Here is a 19,332-nt window from a genome sequence, read left to right on the forward strand (position 1 = left end):
AATTTGTTACATAGCAATAGGTAGCTAATACAAAGCCTATTTTGAGGATTGAGTAAAAGAGACTACAGGTTTCTGAACCCACAGAGCTCAAATTTCTTCAGACAGAGAAGCAGACTCCAATGACTGCTATACCATCTTGCCCAGTACCATACCAGTAATTTTTTAGAGAATTATTTCCAGTAATTAGCATTGGACTTCTGTTGCTCCTAAAGGCTCTATCTTCACTTTTAAGAAATTTGTGGACATTCTAAAAGAATATGCCTTTTAAGAAGTGCCTCTGGGTATAGATGCACTGGGTTTCACATATGTACATTCTGTAGATGAAATATTGGTTCTCCCATCGGTCCTTGGTTAAAGGTTGCTAGGAGAGTGGACATTAACACCCTGACCCTCTGGCTTACTATGCACATGGTCAGAGTGGGTTCCTGCCTCCAAAGAAGATTGCAGGCAAATGAACACAGGTGCTGGCAATCAAAAGTCAGATCAGCGTTCTCAGAAATGGTATGGGCTCAGCAAGTATGGGCACACAACTGTCTGCTTCAGTTGCCAAGTCAAGACTTCAGTCACGGGTAGAAAATCAAAGATCTAGTCATCAGAACTGTTGTTATAAAGTGGAGTCTGAGCCCAGCCTTCAAGCCCAGCTATTCAAACAGGAGTTCAAGGCCAGCATCAGACAGTAGAAAGGCTTCCTAGTCTTGATGGTGAGTGCTGGCTTCCTAAAGCACTCTTCCTGTGAAGGAAAGGGAGCCTTATAGATTGAGAGATTTGCCCTTAGCCCTAACCACAGGTAAGGGATTCACCAGGCTCCCCCTTTTGGGCTTATGCTACCAATTCCTTTCTTTGCTACTGGCTCTTACATAAAGCAGCTCTCCCTCCCAGACACTATCAGTGGGTAGATCCTACCTAAGACACATATCTATCATTTAGAAATAAGTTCAGCCAAAGGCTTAAAAACTGTCAGAGGATAATACTCCTCACCTTAAGGATATCACTGAGTTAAAGTAGAGCCCAGCAGATAGTAGATGCTCAACATATATTAAGCCCCTTTCTCCACAGCCCCCCATCCATGCTGATTTGGGACATGCAGGTGCAGTGCCGTAGAACTATTGTATATCTGCTTTCTTGTATCTCAATAAAGAAAACACAGACAGGGAAACTAAGTCCAACCTGTGTATCAAAACTGCCTTTTTATTATTGGGAAAACTTCTCCATTGGTGAAGGGCTGTTGCCAAAAGTCCCCATTACCTGAGATAGTTAAACAAGGTAGAACACATAGGGAGCCCACCATGGAGAACAATCTGAGAGCTTGGGGGTAGATTTGATGAATCGTTTGGTTTCTTCATCACTAGCCCAGTGAGTTCATGATATTTCACATTCAGGGTCACACTAGAAAAAATGCTGCCCCCTTAATTCCTCCCCCATCCTCCACTCCCGCCCCAGGAATCTTTGTCCTTAACATACTTTGCTGCAGGTACTTAGAGAGTAAGGAGCAGCTGCAGAAAACTCTGTGGGTCCTTCTTTCTCCTGTTTTTGCTTCTCTGATTTTAACCTCCAGAGGGCACTGAGCTTCAAAAGACCAAACAGAAACAAACAAGGCTTGGCACTGCCGAACACCAGCTGTTTACTCTGCAGGGAAGGGAAATCGTAGGCAGTTGTTAATTTGCTGTGAATGATTTATATTCGTAAAAATTAACCGTAGACTTTATTAACACTTATAAATGGAGATCTTCCCCCCCAAATATAAGGAATACCCCACACCATGGTCCCATGATTTCCTTTTAGGGAGGTTCCCTCACTTCCTCCTAGTACCCAGTGCATCTATTGGGTTTTCTCTGGAAACAGTAACTCGATATTTTCTAGTCTTGTTTAGTGTCTAGATAACATCAAAAACCTGGGAGAAAACTAGAGGCCCAGGAGCCAGTCCACAGGTTTTCAGGATAACCAGGAGGCAGCTGCGGTACTTCAGCAATATGTGTGAGTGAATAAGGACACAAGTGTTACTTGGATAGATGGGGCTTTAGATTCCACATCTACCTCTCTCTAGCTGTATGACCTTGAACAAGTTATGAAACCACATCTCAGCCTTACTTGTAAACTTTTAGCACAGAACAAATCAATTTGAAAAAACTAGCACTGTGCCTGGTACAAAATAAGTGTTTTATAAACGTTAAATGCTTCTCTGACATTCTTCTCTCTGCCTTTAATCATACCATAATTGCTGGTCATTTCCGTACAGAAGCCTCAGTCACTTACTTGAACCCAATCTTTGCTCTACTAAAAAATAAATCTTAGGCGGGCAATGGTAGTTCAGTGGCAGAATTCTTGCCTGCCATGCTGGAGACCCGGGTTTGATTCCCAGAGCCTGCCCATGCCAAAAATAAATAAATAAATGAAAAGTAAGAAAGAAAAAAAAAAGGAAATCTTTCCATTTGGCTGGTATCACCCCAACAACAAAGAAGAGTAAAGGCCATGGAAGAGTTAGAATTCAAGCTAATCAAGTGGTCCTGGGCTCTTTTCACTTTTGTACACTGACTCCTATGAAATTGGCAGAGTCCCAGAGCAGATCAATCTTTGGGAAGTGAAGCTGGAAACATTCCTAGGAGGAAGCTATCCTAATATGGGTCACCCGCCTTTTTCCCTTCCCATCTCAAGGGACTTGTGTGTTTCAAGGATGATGCCAAAAGCCAAGTTTCACGATGAGTCCAGCCAATTCAGAAACAAATCTTGAGTAAATGTCTGTCCTTTCTCAGAAGAGAGGCCCTTGTACCCTAGGATGCTTCCAAAGGGGTCACTGAGCCACAGCACAGGCTCTTTTCTCAACCCTGGGACTCACTGGATCCTTATCCTCAATGATCTTTCTGACTACAAGGAAGACAAGCAATTACAATATGGTGGAATAAGCACTGTGCATTTCGAGTCCAGCATCACATGTCTAGGACAGAAATTTTAAGATATGGGGATCTGTGCCAGGTTGAGGATACCCCACACCCTTCACCACTTACCATCTTCAGTAGTCAAAATGACTTATCTGGGATGAACACTCTTTGAATTCCCTGTCCCTGTCTTATCTTGCCATGTCTGTGCCTCAGCTTGATTGTTGTAAGGAAGGGCCAACACCAGGGTTTAGGTTTCTGCAGCAATAGATTGAATTAGGTTCTAAATAGAAGGAAAATGTGTGGAGAATTAGACTTTGTGAATTTTTTTACATGTGTTTTTAGAATTTATCCTGAAGTTCTTATTACAAAATTGAAAGTAACTTTTAAAATCTGCTATTTACCAGTCATCCCAGTTTACCCAGAACTGTCCCAGTGTTCTCACTGAAAATCCCACATCCTAAGAAATCTCTCAGCCTTGGGTAAACTGTATCAGGGAGCCTACCTCACTCTGTTCTGATAATAGAAGTACTGTAGGGCACAGAGACAATGCACCAGCCCGGTGCTTAAGTCCCGAACCATGAATTTAAAAAAATACAAAAACCAAACAACTATACAAAAAACAGTCAATCCATAAGGCCCAAGTTTCTTCCTAAGTATGAGTGGGAGATCTGTAATATTTAGCAAATATAAACGTTGATAAATAAAGAAGACTGTGGTTTCTTGCTCTTAACAAAGTTAGACCACAGGTTCCCACGTCACTTGCCCCTCAAGATCCTATCTCCACCTTTCTCCATCCTTCCCTTGCTCTGGGGAGCTGGCCTATATAATTTAAATTAGGGGGCACTCTTTCTGGATTCCACTTGGATTTGCTTCCAACCTGCTGATTGCATCTCTCAACCACAGGCCACAGCTCCTGGAGGCCCTCTCTGCAATCCTCTCTGTCTCTAGATTCTGGTAACCTCTTTCTCCTCCCTCCTTCAGGTTTAGGGATGTTTTATTGTCCTGTTACCAGCCTCAGTTTTCTGCACCGTTCTTTGGAGTTTTCAAAGTTATTACCAGACTACTTATTGCAAATAATCACTGGAAGCTTCCCTCAAATTATCCAGTCGAATGTGCTTTTGTTTCCCGTGGGAACACTGATAGATACAGATGTCAGGGAAATATGCAGCCCAGTGATTCCCAAACACAGATTTGGGGAGTGGTTCTGGTTGACCACATCAGAATCACGTAAGGGATTTTTGAAGAGATGGATTCCTTCACCTCCTACCTGGAGTACCAATTTGGCAGCTCTTGGGTGAGGCCCAGAAATCTGCATTTCTAACAGTTTCTCCCCAGCTAATCCTGATTTATAGCCAGACCCAGGCAGAGCTCACTGCTAAGGCCCTGTACTGGGTGAGCCTGATTTCCACATCAGTGTTTTTTACCTTAGCTGTGCATATCAATGGTCTTCAATTTCATTTTGGTTATAAACAAAATCACAGCACATACAAAACACCATATATTTTTTCATCTGAGAAACATAAGATGCCCTGCTTCAGAAAGGTCACCTCCGTAAGAGTGAGAGCTTTGGTCTGCTTCCTTCAGGTCTAGAACACAACCTAGCACAACAGTGCTGGCAATAATGGTGAATGAATAATTTATTAGGAGTTTTTGCAGAACGATGCAGTTTTATATGAATTGAAATTGGTGGTGTCGAGGAGAGTATAATACAAGCTCAATATTTATGGTCCAAACAATAACAAAAAACGATGCTGATTAGAGAAACATGAATTCATCATCACAGCTTAGTGCCTGAACAAAGCTATACTTTCAAACTAGTGGCTTTCCCGGGATTTTTTTCCCCCATCATCCTTCCAAGACGGGTGTTGGTGGCACTAGAAAGGGCAGCCTATTCTAAAAGCCAGAAATCTCAGCCATGGTGAGGTACCTGGGAGTCAAAACCCCAATGTTAACTTTGTGCTGCTCCGTAGCATACACAGCTTCAGAGCCCTATGGTGCTATTTTTAACCCAGACATTGCTGTATCTTTTCAACTGAGTGTTCAAAATGGATGTCTGTGCAAGATAAAAATCCCCAGTCGGGCAGGTCCTTCCCACACCATACCAATGCCCCAGGCATTTCTATTGCCTTCTTGTCTCTTTTCTTTGTCCTCCACTTTCCTTATCCTGGATATGAGTAACAGAAAAAAATCTCTTGGCTTATATTTTTCTAACAATTTACTGTCAATAAAATTTCCAGCTAATTGACCCCTTTGCTTGCCAGGATTAAATTTATTTGAATATATTTCTTTGAAAGGCATTCTAGAGGAGCACACTTCTCCAACCTTTTAAACAGATTATACTGATGACATCCTATGTGAACAGCAGCTTTTCTAGATGACTCATGCTCATCATTATGAAAATCGATTGATTTTATGGTATTTTACATAGGGCTGCTTCCCCCTTTCATAAGCCCAATATGCGTGGTCATTCTTCTGTCTACTCTTTGTAGTTTCTCTGTATCCTCTATTGCTGATTATAACTTGCTGTTGCCAGCAAGCTTTCTTCTAAAGGCTAACCGAGTTCTAGAAGCTGTTCTAGAGGCTAACTGAGAGCTTTCTGGGAAAAAAAAGAGCCCTTTGAGTGGCTGAGGTGTCATTCCCGGCTTTTATGTAAATGTACATATTTGCCTTGCGTTATGGAGGATGTGATCTGAAAGGAATCTTCACAATCTGAGAGGGGCCATAAAATAAGAAAGTTCTAGGAATTAGTAATAAACTGATAATTCACGAGAGGCCTAAATATATTTTTTTAAAGATTTGTACTATTTAGTGTAGAAAATAAATCTGAGGAATGATTAGATCTTTCTTTTCAAATATTTCATGCTATTTGGAAACTATGTTGCCTAGATTAGAGAACAGGGGATTTAGAACGGATAAAGAAAAAAAAAATTGGCCATGAAGATTAGTTGAAATGCCCTTCTGAAGTAATTATATAATCACCGGGGCTTGCCATTTCTAAAATTATTATAACTTACTAATTTACATGTACTCCTGCCTCAGTCAAGATGGGGGGGGGCGAATTCTGGGTGCTCTCAAATTTCCTTCTACCCTCAGGATTCAGAAATACTATTTCCCCATGTTCTACTTACTACTTTATACTTGTTTGAGGTGAGTTGTCCATAGATTCGCATTGAGGTCTAAACTCTTATAGCTTAATTCCTTTTGGAAGGTTACAGAGAAATGAAGCCATCTATTGTCTATGCAGAAGAGATAGAATTCAGGGGTTTTATTTTACTGTTTTTTAATTTTATTTATTTATTTATTTTTTGCATGGGCAGGCAGCAGGAATCAAACTCGGGTCTCTGGCATGGCAGGTGAGAACTCTGCCACAGTGCCAACATTGCCCGCCCCCAAGAGGTTTTAAAATATAGTAAAAATTGGGGGTCTTTGAATGAGTCTAAAGTTTAAAATACCCTGGTATCCCAATACTAGTCTCTTAGTAGCATCTGAGACACTCTTTTAATTTTGCAATGAACAAGTGTGAAATATCAGGAAGAAAATGAAGCTAAAAACCAGAGTTTAGATGAGTATCCGGCATCGTCTTTATAGTACCAAATGCATACATAATGCATTTATGTATGAAGAACCAATGGCATCTCAAAATAAGCTTGAGTTCCTGAGGTTCTAATCTAATCTTCTTCAGGTGTTTGTGGGCATATTACTTTACCTCTCATGTTGAGTTTCACTCTATGAAATGAAAAACTGTTAATTTCTGATCTTAAGTTTATATTCCAAGACCCATTCAGGCAGTGGGGCATGCAATGATCACTCCTTGGCTGCCTAGAATTTGTCTACCAGGAAACTGCTGTTCAAGAAAAAATGTCCTCCCATGAATAAGAGACCTTGCTTGCCCTGTCAGGCCCTCTCTCAGCTTAGTCATCACTCTACCCAGTTCTAGGGAAAGAGTCATCAAGCAAATAATTTAAAACACTTTCATTCAAAGATAATAATAAAACTGACAACACCTTCCTTTCATGACAAAACAGGAAAATTTCCATTGCCAGGGAAAATGACAAATTGCTGCCTGCACAAGATGCAGCCCATTGCCGGGGGAAAAGTTTGTCTTTGGTGCCAGTGGCAGGGAAAGGGCAAATATATCCTTAGAGAAACTGTTTGGTTTAATTGCCAGGAAATCAGTCTAGCCAACACTGCATGAATTTAGCAATTTTTGTTGATTATGGTTCTCAGAGTAAAAATGAGGTGATAGGAGGCTAGAAAACCAGCTTTAGGGTAAAAGGAGGGAAAAAAGCATAAAAACACCAACTCACCATCCAATCCTTACAAATAGGCTGGTTTAAAGTGTATTTGCCCATTTTAGAAGCAGTTGATATTGAATACCCTTGGTCTAAGCTCTACTTAGGACAGAAAAATAATAGAATTGGGGCTCCAAGAAGTTTTAGAGACCACGTAGTTTCTTTCACTCTACAAAGGAAGACACCATGTATTGGTTTCTTCTTGGAGTCTGTAAAGTGACTTGCTGAACATCTTTGAAACTGAGTCAGGGTTAGAGCTCAGGCCTCCTAGTTCCTCATCCAGTGTTCTTTCTCTTTGTCACTCAAGGGGCATTCCTGGCCTAGTGGCCCATATCAATGGACACAGCCTTCAGATCTGCTTGTGGAAATAAGGGGGGCATTGGAGTGCCAACTTACACGGGAACTTTCCAGGGAGGTTCCTGAGTCCTGCACTTACAGCAATTCCCAAGAACTCCTTATTTGTCTTCTGTCTGTGGTCCAGAAGAATGTTGAAATCTATTCTGGGGAAAAGGAAATGGCTTGTGATGACAGCCCAGACTTCCAATCTGTCCCCCAACTCCTGGTCCTTCCTTTTTTTTTTTGCCAACAACTCACCAGTCAAACTGATATCCTGATTTCCAATACTTTCACACAATCCTCTGTGAAAGAACATTCGAGAGAACCCTCTCCTGGAATGGCCACAGCCATCCTAGCTGTGGTCAGGGGAAGACCAAGATACCATGTATCTGGGGCTGCCAGAAGGGACCCTTTTCACAGATGGAGCAGGGGAGGACTAGTGTGTAAGGAGAGCAGAATGAAGAAGCCCCCTTTTTGCACCTTTTATTGTTGTTGTTACCTCTAAGCTGAGAACACCTTAAAGTTGCAACTATCTCTCCTATATGAATGACTTACTAAGTCCCCAGATCTAGCTTCTGTTCAAACTACAGCTCTGCATCTAATGTGCATTGATGTTTCCATTCGTATTGTCCTGTTTATCACCTCATACTCACCAAACCCAAACTTGAACTCATGCTTTCCCCTGAAAGATAGCCTTCTTTATTTCTGCTCAATAAACTACTGTTCTCCCACTCCTATCTCTGAGTTCTTTATTTATACAATCCCCTTTCCTGCTTCCAGCTGGCATAGCAATTGGTCACCATGTCTTATCAATTCTGCCTTTGGAAAATTTTATTTCCCACCATCTTAGGTCTAGACTGTTGCAAGAACAAAACATTCCCCCTGGGCTCATTCTCTCCTCCTTCTTTGCCTCAATCTGCATTGCATATGGCAATCATTTTCTTCCAACAGTACTTCCTTCAGGAAACCTACATCAAAACTTAAGTATGTTCCTAATAGATATATCTGGCCTTACTTCACATAGGACCCACTACTCCAAATATGTGCTTATTGTATCTGGGCAAAACTCATATACCACTGCCTTCTACCAACTCCATCCCATCTTCTCCCTCCAGGCTCGATTGCTCTTCCCTGTCAATTCTGTCACTCTTTCCAGGTCTGCCAGATGTTCACCTCCTCTTGAAGCCTTTCCATATATTTTTACCCGTACTGATCTTACCTATTTAGCATTTAACTGTGTGTGATGGTGCATGGTTTAGGAGTGGGTATATCTTCTTCTTTTTAATATTTTTACTGACACATCTTCACACATATAGAGTCTGTACATGGTGTACATTCAATGGTTCACAATGTAATCACATAGTTGTGTATTCATCACCATGACCATTTTTTAGAACATTTGTAACACTTCAGAAAAAGAAATGAAAAGAAAAATCTCATACATCCCATACTCCTTATCCCTCCCTCTCATTAACCACTAATATTTCCATTTACCCAAATTATTTTACCCCTTATCCTCCCTATTATTTATTTATTTTTATCCATATTTTTTTACTCATCTCTCCATACCCTGGATAAAAGGAGCATCAAAAACAAAGTTTTCACAATCACACAGTCACATTGTAAAAGTTATATCTTTATACAAGCATCTTCAAGAATCAAGGTCATTGGAACACAGCACAACAGTTTCAGGAAGAAGTGGGTATATCTTGATTCTCCAACTTGCATTAATCTTTGGAGCTGGAGGTATGTTATTTCTCCTTCTAACTCCACCCCTGCCTTATTTGTAACAGGCATTCGATGAACATTTGTTGATAAAAGAACAAAGTTATTTTGAGTGTTTACAAAAATCGTGAGATGGAAGGAACTATAGTTAGTTTTTTCATTCACACAACAAACTTTACTGAGTACCTTCTATGTGTTAAGTACTGCTGTGGTTACAAAGATAAATTACATTTTTTTCTATTCCCTAGAGGAGTTGACAGTCTAAAGAGATTAGAAGCTATACAAACAAACAATTGCAGTTCAGTTGTCTGTATGCATAAAGGTATGTAAGGCATATGAGGAGAGGAAACTTCCCAGGGATAACAAGAAAGCTTTCAAGGAGGGGACTGTACTTAATCTGGATCTTAAAAGAAAGTAAAATAATCAAAAAATGGTCAGGAAGCTGTGGAGGGCCTTACTAAAGGAGGCAGCCTATGCAAAGGGGTGTAAGGCAAAGAATGAGAATCAAATGAGATGGAACATACGGTGCATAAAAAGGAAGGAAAAAGGGGTGAGGCAAGTTATGACTAGGTTATAAAATGCTCTGTCTGCTCAACTAATGAATTTGGACTTTGTATTATAGATAATGAGGAGATATTAAAAGTTAGATTTTAGTACCAAAACTATATTGGACCTAAAGTGCTATTTTCTTTTTTGGGATAAGATTGACCTTAATTCCCCTGATAGGTAATGCACCTTCAGCATGTCTGTAGAAGGAGCAAAGAGACCTGATGCATGAGGCATTCTCAAGTCCAACCTCCTCCTTTTAGAGATTGGGAAGCTGAGACTCAGAGATGGCAAAGACCTGCCCAGAATCCTCGGGAACAATAGAACTAACTTTCAGTGGGTGGTGAAGAGTACAAGTTGTGGAGCTAGGTTCTGCCTTGATTCAAATCTCAGTTCCACTGCGTACTACTAGGTATATGAATTTGAACAAAATACTTTAGCTCTCTCTGCCCCAGTTTTCTCATCTTTAGAACAGAGATAATAGTACTTTTCTCATGAGGATAAAAGGAGTTAATACAAATAATATTAAACTAGAACAGTATCTAGCACATATCAATGTTAGCTATTGTATTTATCTTGTTACTCTCAAGATTAAAAGCTTTCAGTGGTTTCCATATGCTTAAGGACAAAATTTAAACATTTATGCAGGGCCTCTGTCCAGAACTGTGCCTGATTTTCAAACTTCTCTCCCTCTGTCACATTGCCTGACCCTCCTTATGCTGCTCTAGCATATACCCTAGTGTTTCATACTGCCAAGTCTTTGCAATGGCTGATTTCTCTGCATGAAATGCACCCCTTCCCATCCTGCTTTGTCTGACTTGGTAAACTCTTACTCATCCTTTAAGATTTAGCTTGTGCCCTTTTTTTCTGTGATTCTGTCACTGAACCCCCCTTTCCAGGTGAAATTGGTCTCTTCCTCTTCAACCATGACTAGCAGGGACTTACTGTGCCTCTCATAGAACACAGCACAAGGAATTGCAATTACCTGCGTGTTCTGCCTCTGCCTTTAGACTGCCTCTCCCAATCTTCACTGCATTTTAGATTCATGTAGGGTGATTTTTTTAAACACTAATGTTCAGACCCTGCTCCTTGGTAGTCTGGGGTGCCACCCTGACATCAACACATTTTAATAGGTCTCTAGGTGATTCTAATGTGCAGGCAAGGTTGAGAAACACTGTATTAGATGGTGCTCCAAACGCATGGCTTCTGCCTTATATTTTGTTTTACTATCACCCTGAACAGTTGCTGGGCTCAAGTAAGCACTTAATAAATATTTATTGAAAAGGTGGAAACAGCCCAAGTGTCCATCAACAAATGAATGGATAAACAAAATGTGGTATATACATTCAATTGAATATTGTTTAGCCATAAGAAAGAATGAAGTTATGAGACATGCTGCATCATGGGAGAAACTTGAAAACATTATGCTCAGTGAAATAAACAAAATACATAAGGACAAAAACTGAATGAAGTCACTTAGAAGAGATACCTAGAAACAGCAAATTTTCAGAGATAAAACACAAAATAGAGGGTAACTGGGATGGCAGAAGGGGGAAATGGGGTATGTTTGTATAAATGAATGAATGAGTAAATAAGTAAATAAATATTGATTAATTGAACTGAATGAAGGGTCCCAGGATCTCTGGTCGGCCTCTATTTCTCTTCTCATTTCTCCTCATTTAAAATCTTTACCTCATCTTAAAATAACATCTGGTACATATCTGGAAAATGCTAGTTGGAGGTTTAGAGAATTAGACTGCCTCAAATTGGCATAATCTGGAGGAAAAGTAGCAATATGTTAATAGTACTTTAAAGTAAAGAAAAACAAATATGTAGAAGGAGCTCATTCTAAATATCCATTTCCCCACCTTCAAATATTTAAAGCTCTTTTCTCCTCCCAAACACAGGATGTGGGAAAATGTCTTATCAACTCAACACTTCTCCAACTCCCAGTCCATGCCTTTTCCCTTGAGGAATTTCGGAAAGGAAATGCAGTTCTATATTTATATTTTTCCAATGTTTTAACTAACCATCTTTTAATAAAAATGGAGCATGGGAAGAGTTTGGACCCTCAGTTTCCCTTTCTTTCAGTCACTTTAGGCTTCTCCAAAATACTCAATGTCCCTAAAATTCTTTGTCTCCTTTTCTTCTACCTTTATACAAACACTAAGATGAAAATAACTGGTAAGGGGATATTTGTTTCAATTTTTTCCTGAGGATAAAATTCATACATGCTCCTTATACAAAATTTAGAAAATACCAAAACAAATATTAAAAATAAAAATAATTGGTAATTTTACCATGAAGATTTAACAACTGTTAAGATTTTTGGTAAAATTTTATCCTTAATTATATTATCTATATAAGGTATACATTTGCATAAATATATATATATGTATGAAAGGTGTGCAGTGTATATATGAGTGTGTGAAGAGAGAGAATAAAACCTATATTGTCTTTCTCATGGTGGGAATCCCAAAGTTGACTTACTTCCCAATAGTCCCAAAGAAAAATATCTGCTCTATGAAGCACTAGACTGAAGATGTTTCTGAAGATTCTAAAAAGGAGATTTAAGAGGGTTTTCAATTTGCTCACCATCGCCATCCCCACCCCAGCGTGTCTCCCTCCTCAGCCTTCCTTTTACCCACTGCCTATCTTCATGCTTCCCCAGCATCAGTCTCCCATTCCCAGATCTTTCCCTACTTCTCCATGTCTCCTTCCTCAGTCAAAGCAAATGAACTCAGCCTTAATTCTTCCAAGCTTGTATTTCCATACCTAGTCTCAAGTAGTGGGGGAAAGAATCTTCTGGTTTCTAGGGTACACTTTTTAGAAAGCATTAGAGAATTATTAATATACAAAAGGAAAGAAATAAATAAAGAGAAAGAGAGAGAAGAAAGGAAGGATGCAAGCAGGAAAGAGAGAGAGAAAAAAAGAAATCCTAGCACAAACATAAAATGCATAATTTTAGAAAATCATTAGATCATATTATCTATACAATTTCCAAACAATTTTTTTTATTACCATTACATTAGAGTAGTTATCCTCTCTTTAATTGGAAGCCAAATTAAAAGGTAAAGGGATAGAATCACAAGTGAAAAAGCGAACAGCAGCCCTCTGGGGTTGGTGGTTTCTGGGGTTGGTGGTTTCTGGGGTTGGTGGTTTGTGGGTGAAAGGACTTTCTCTTAGTCCAGGAAAATTTTCTATGAAGAGCACAGGTCTTATTTGGCATAGACTTTTCCAGTGACACGGATATGTGAGGTCATTATTATGGCCCATTATTTGCAAGAGATATTGGGGGCTTCATTTAGTGAGGACCATTGTAGTCCTGCTCTTAGGGGAGCAGGAAAGAGCGGTACACAAGGCATCCTGAAAAACAGTGTCCCCATGGGTCCCTCTTTTGGGAGTTGAGTGGGTAGAACCTGCCCAACCTAACATACCAATAACATTATCTGCTGGCACCTGGACCTATAAAGCCACAAGAATCACTAGGGCAAAGTCCAGATATGCTTACCACTATGCGGATTTCTAGGACTTGTTGCAGCAGAGCTGGTAGAAAGCTAATTGAGTATTTAGCTATTGGAGGATGAGGACACATAATGAAAAATATTCAAGGTGAATATGAAACTAAAAAGAGAGCAAATTATGTTCTTCTTCCCTTCAATAAGCCTTAGAGAGAATTCAATTTTAGGCTTTAAAACATGGGTTGGCAAACCACAGCACATGGGCCAAATCTGGGCACACTCATTCATTTAAGTACTGTCTATGACTGCTTTTTCACACCAATGACAGAGTTGAAGATTTGTAAGAGACCCTATGGTTCATAAAGGCTAAAATATTGACAATCTGGACCTTTCTAGAAGAAGTTTGCTGATCCCAGACCTAGAAAATTCATTGCAATTCCAGAGTGTCCCAAATTTAAGATTTCTGTTTTCTTGCTTATGGGAAGGAAACTTAATTCTTGGTGGAAGGAGGAATGAGGAGAATCCCCACTTTTCCGGTGAGAGTGGGAGGGTTTCCCTCTGTATCCAAGACTTTGGGCCTGTTAGGATTCATGTTAATAAGAGGAAGAGAGAACAGGTTTCTTTGAATAAAATTAAGACTTAACTTTCTCCAATATCACTCCACCCTCCACACCCGTACCATAGAAACATCCCTTATCAATCTTCTTTGGAGACCAAAGGAGATTAAATTATCCTAGTTCTAAATTAGAAATCCTTCAAAAGGACAGCAAAGGAGATTTTATAAATTGTAAAGCTTTCTATGAGGGATTTGTTCTTGAAAAATCATATAGTGCAGTGGTAAATGCTTTGGCTCTGGAGCCATCAGGTATAGGCTAAAGTTTGAATTGTACTTGCTATGTGATCTGGAGTAAATTACTCTTCCTCTCTAAACCTCAGCTTTATCATCTTTAAAATAGGAATAATAATAGTAGCCATCTAATAGTTATGAGATTAGATAATACATGCAAAATATTTAGCCCAAAGCCCAGCACACTGACAAATGTTCAGTAATTGCTAGCTACTATTATTACAGAGACAATTTTTCAGGTTGTTTTGCATACTAGGAGTGCTGCAATTGTAATTTCCTAAAAAGTTTTTTTTTTAAGTATTTTTATTAACAGGCCTAGCAATTTGGGAATATTTAAGAAATGGTAGTAATAAATATCTAGATTATAGATTACTTGGACTAATAGAGCATTTTTGAAAGTCTTTGAAGCTATGGAAAAAATACATTTTATAATGAAATCCAACACACACACTTTTGTTTGTGTATATATAACTGAAAAAAAAAGTTCATGAAATAATACATGACCTTCCTGCATGCAATGCACTTTGGTATTTTCTACTATATTTGTTAAATGGTGGCTATGCTCCACTCAATTTCTTTAACAACATGCTAAGGGGTTGAAACCCATGGTTTGAAAAACTCTGCCATGAAAATATCAAACTGTAGGTCCTGTTTGCATAACTGTCTCTCATCACTAACACCAGCATTCTTTGAAGTTTTGAGAGCTATAATACCTTCCATTACTACTTGTATTATGTTTCTATGTCTTATGTCTTTAATGATATCTTTTGAAGTCAGGATAAAGTTATACCCTTTTGGAATCATTCACAGTTTTCTAGCACAGTGGTGGACACAAAAGAGCTCTTGGAATTGTTAGGTGGAATTGAATTTGTATTTGCAGAAAATTGAAGAGAATGGATTGTTTCGTCTTTTGATGAAAAGTTCATAACCCAAACTGTAGAAGATAGATGCCAAAATTATCTGCCTATTGAGGTCTAAACCAGGACATAAGAGTTGTTTTGAGAAGAGACATGAAGCAAAATATATTAAGAAAAATACATCCAGTCCTACTAGTTCCTGTTTCCACCTGTTCCAGCCCCACAAACTCTAATGAGAAGTGCTAATAGATTGGACATTAATAATGTACCATCAAAGTAGTTTGTTTTCTGCTATATTAAAATAAAATTTCTCTCCTTTTTCTCTTTGATTCCTCTATTCCTAACTGTATGCTTTTGTACTTTCTAAACTATGATTCCCTTTATCGGTGACAGAAACAGAACCAATATCCACCACCATTTTGCAGAGGTGACCATCAGAACTGCAGAACTGTGAAGATCCTGAAGATCTAGGAAGAAACTCTACTGCAAACACCAGCTCCAGGAATTAACTGTTTTCTGGAGTCATGCTTGTGCTTTCAGCCTACCCAAGTGCTGACAGCCCTGAGCCAACTGAGGCCAGCTTACAAAATTACCTATCTGGGACCTCCTTTCCTTTCTCTTTCTCACACATGTTCTCATTTTGTCCCTATAACTTGTTGGTCTTTCACCATACTGGATTTTCTAAACAGGCTATACATACTCAGCAGGGTTAGGGAAGCTATTTGAGTTTCAAAGAAAGCACTTGCAATTTTTTTTAATTTTAATCTCTAATTTTCAAACACTATGCCTTAGATAGACACTAGGGGGGGGAAGCCCCAGTGGTATAATCTTTTATTTCTTTTACCCCAATTCACTGGATTTCCTGCATTGTCTTCAATGAATTATGGGGTGAGGGAGATTTTTTAAATGCTTAAAAATAAAGACTTTTCTCTTAAAATTTTAAGCAACTGGTATGAGAGAACTCATCATAGTTAGTATGTATATAGCTGAGTATCGAAGGTAAGGTTCGGGGAGCATGATACTTTATGTATAGATGTAGTTAAAGAAAAGGTAGCCTGGGTCCAGATCTTTTACCCCTTTGCCATTTTGTAGCTAAGTGATGCTTGAAAAATGACTTGCCCTATATATATCTCAGTCTTTGTATCAGGAAAATGAGGCTAATAAGAGTATATTACACAAAGATTTTCAGCCAATCCAGCTGCCACTCCAGTCTCCTTCCCTTTCAACTTAAATGAGATAGCTAGAAAGTTCCACACCTCATCAGACAGGGCCTACACCCCCTGACAAGTCAGAAACAGCTACAGAAGACAGACATTCATCCTTAAGCACCCCTCAGGATTAAAGGGCAAGAACTCTCTGAGGGGGAAGTTGAGGCAAGCTAGAACAGGGACCTGAGAGGGGAGAAACCCCTTGAACAAGGACAGTTAATCAAGGTCAAGGAAACCACTGTCCCTACAGACACCTTGCATGGGGGCTACCAACTTATGGGAAACACCCAGCAAGAGCCAATCCATCTAGTACCAAACACACCCCCACCTGAATCATCCATGGAGACAGGTGGAGCCAAATGTCCCCCACCTCAGTGAGTCATCTATGGAGAAGGGTGGAGCCAAATGACCAACCCAAATAGACTACAACCAGGCAGCACCCTGGAGAGAAGGGAGGAGAGGAGAAAGTCCCAAATAAGGAAGCAGGAGGGGGAGTAAGCAAAGCTAATCTATATAAGCAAATGATCCCACATTGCCTATTGCCTCTTGCCTTCCTCACCTCTGTCTTTGAGAGGTGCCTGCATGTCCTCTTACATGTGTTCTCAATAAATTTTCTATCTGTTTAAAAAAGTAAAAAAAAAAAAAAAAAAAGTGTATTACCCACAACTTCATTGCAAAAGATTACATAAGATGATCATGGCAAGCAATCAGAACACTAACTGGCCCAGGGCAAGCACATAATAAACGTTATGATGTTGATGATCATCATCATAATTATTATTCCAAAGGCCAGCACCCCTAATTCTGGACAGAAAGGGCTCCAGCAGCACAATAGGGGCCAAATTCACTTCCAGTTCCTCGGAGAATTTCCCACCCATGGACTGCCAGTCTTGTGAATGAACAGTATGGGCCAGTCTTGTGAATGAACAGTATGAGAAGAACCTCCAAGAAGAGGATGGAACCTAGTGAATATCCTGCAACAGGCCATCCAAATCTCCAGACGGACTGGTTTATTGCTCCTAACCAACACCCGAGGGCCAAGGGGTCCCAGGAGTGCAACCTGCCCTTCCTGACAGACCCTGAAGAGCACGCTGTCAGCGATGGAGTGAATGCTGATGAAAAAGCCTTCCTGAAGAACACCATGTCAGCTGGAGAGGGGTTCCCACAACATGGATATCAGGAACAGATAATCTGAGGTAGCATGAGGAGAATGGGGTTGCAACTCGCATTTCATAACGTGACCCTGATTTCCCCAGACTCCACAACTTTGACCCTAAGTCCTAAAACCACAGGAGGTGAGCCCATGAACGGGGAACAGGGAGTCACACATGTCCCCAGCTCCCAGAGTTTCCTGCCAAGCGTCATGGTTGGAAACAGTTTCCAGGCCCCTGAGGAGATGTGAGGGCTCCAAGTTCACCAAGTCTACTGAAGAGATAACTTCCTGGCTGGGATGCTCAAGAAAGACCACCTCCAGGGAAGGGGAGAGATCTTCAGACGTCCTGAAGGCAGCGTCCTGCTCTTTGAATGCCCTGGGCTGTACCTCAACCCTTAGAGGGACAAATAAAGTATATAGCAAACTCTGGCTACTCTCTCAACTCACTAGATTAGTCCAGGAAAAGTCTTCACAATATAGATATTAGAAACTGATTATCTAAGCCTATATCAGAAGAAATGGAGTTACAGACACATCATAACATTCTTATGAATTTTCCAGTCTCCAAAATTCTGGCTCTGAGCCTTGAAGACCCAGGAGGCTGAGGATAGCAAAACAAGACATAGTGCTTCATCTTGTGGTTCCCATCTCTACAATTTCCTGTTATATCTGCAGCTGTTCTCTATGGCAGGGCTTCACAAGGCACACAGTTATATCTCCCAGACTAAAGACTTAAGATCATCCAGACCACCCTCCTGCCTCTTAAGAAACTATATCTAAATCGTGAGATAGACTCACAGTTTTGTGAAGTTTGATTTCCTTTAAACTTCTTCCAGACCTTTTTCAGGAAGAAACTTTCATAGATGCCAGGGGTGGGCATTCTGATGCAGAGTCATTTGGAAGGAGTTGCTCCTCAAAATTTACCCAGTCTGCCTCGCAGAAGCCCCTGAGGTTGAATCTCTGAGTTATACTTAACAGGAGCCTTTGGTGAAATGCACGCCACTGCCACATACTACAGGAATCGCAGGGCACATCGTCAAGGTCAGTGTTTCTGGGCTGGGCTAAGCCACTTTGTGATGTACAAAATCTAACTGCAACAGGGGCATTGGGTTGTTCAGTGGTAGAATACTCACTTTCCATGCAGGAGATCAGAGTTCAATTCCCCAAAAATGCACTCCAAAAAAAAAGAAAAGAAAGAAAGAAGAATTTGGCTTTAAAAAAAGCAAAAATAAAAAAAAATTGGATTGTGTTTCAAGGCTTGGAGCTTCATGAGATGTAAAGGATGAAGGAGAAGATGAGTTAAATAGAACTCTGTAGTTTCGGCCCTGGATGACTGAGTCATGGTCTCTAATAAAAATAAGCAAGTCAAGAAGTAGGAGAACATGAAGGATATAGAGACAACAAGAGAGCATATTCGTGGGTTCCTTAGGCAGGGAGTGTTTCGGAGGACTTTTAGACCTTCATTCTGAATCCAGAAAGGATGAATCTCATTCAAGAAATGCAGCCATTTTTTAAAACTGAGAAGAAAGGAAACTTTTGCTATGGAAGTTATTATTTTTCACAGGAGGCAGGTGAAAGAATAGGAATGAGATCCTGTATGATGATACCAAAGATTATCTGGAACTTAATACACATAATAAAATAATAGCCTTCCTCCATTTCCAATATAATCTCCAAGGAGAAGAAAAATGATTGGGGATATTACAGGAAACTTAATGACATCCCTCTCCCCAAGTCAACTCAGAGTTCTCAAATGCTCTCAGTACATGAGAACAGCTCTATTTTTTTTTATTAAACAGCCCCAGTTCCATCAAGTGTTCCTCAATCAGGATGGTTTCCAAGGCCCTCAACATCCTGGTCACTTTCCTCTGAATATACTTTAGTTTGTCATTATTCCCTTGAAAATGCAGAATCTAGAATTGTAGAAAAGTCTCTAAATGTAATCTGACCAAGCAAAAATTCAGTAACCTATAACCCACCTTGTGCTGGCCCTTAACTCATCCTAAAGCCATATTGGATTTATAGTAGCAA

General features: G+C 40.0%; 1 long non-coding RNA gene across 1 annotated transcript in view; it reads right to left on the reverse strand.

The window, feature by feature from the left end:
- Positions 1 to 1,473: 1,473 nt before the first annotated feature.
- Positions 1,474 to 19,332, reverse strand: part of LOC143682661 (uncharacterized) — a 30,860-nt gene continuing 13,001 nt past the window's right edge. Inside the window, exons 2-3 of the long non-coding RNA XR_013175218.1 lie at positions 3,003 to 3,156; positions 1,474 to 1,626 (exon numbers count right to left, since the gene is read on the reverse strand). This is a non-coding gene — a long non-coding RNA (uncharacterized LOC143682661). The remainder of the gene's footprint in view (positions 1,627 to 3,002; positions 3,157 to 19,332) is intronic.

This window comes from Tamandua tetradactyla, chromosome 5, assembly GCF_023851605.1.
Source record: "Tamandua tetradactyla isolate mTamTet1 chromosome 5, mTamTet1.pri, whole genome shotgun sequence".
NCBI lineage: Eukaryota > Metazoa > Chordata > Mammalia > Pilosa > Myrmecophagidae > Tamandua > Tamandua tetradactyla.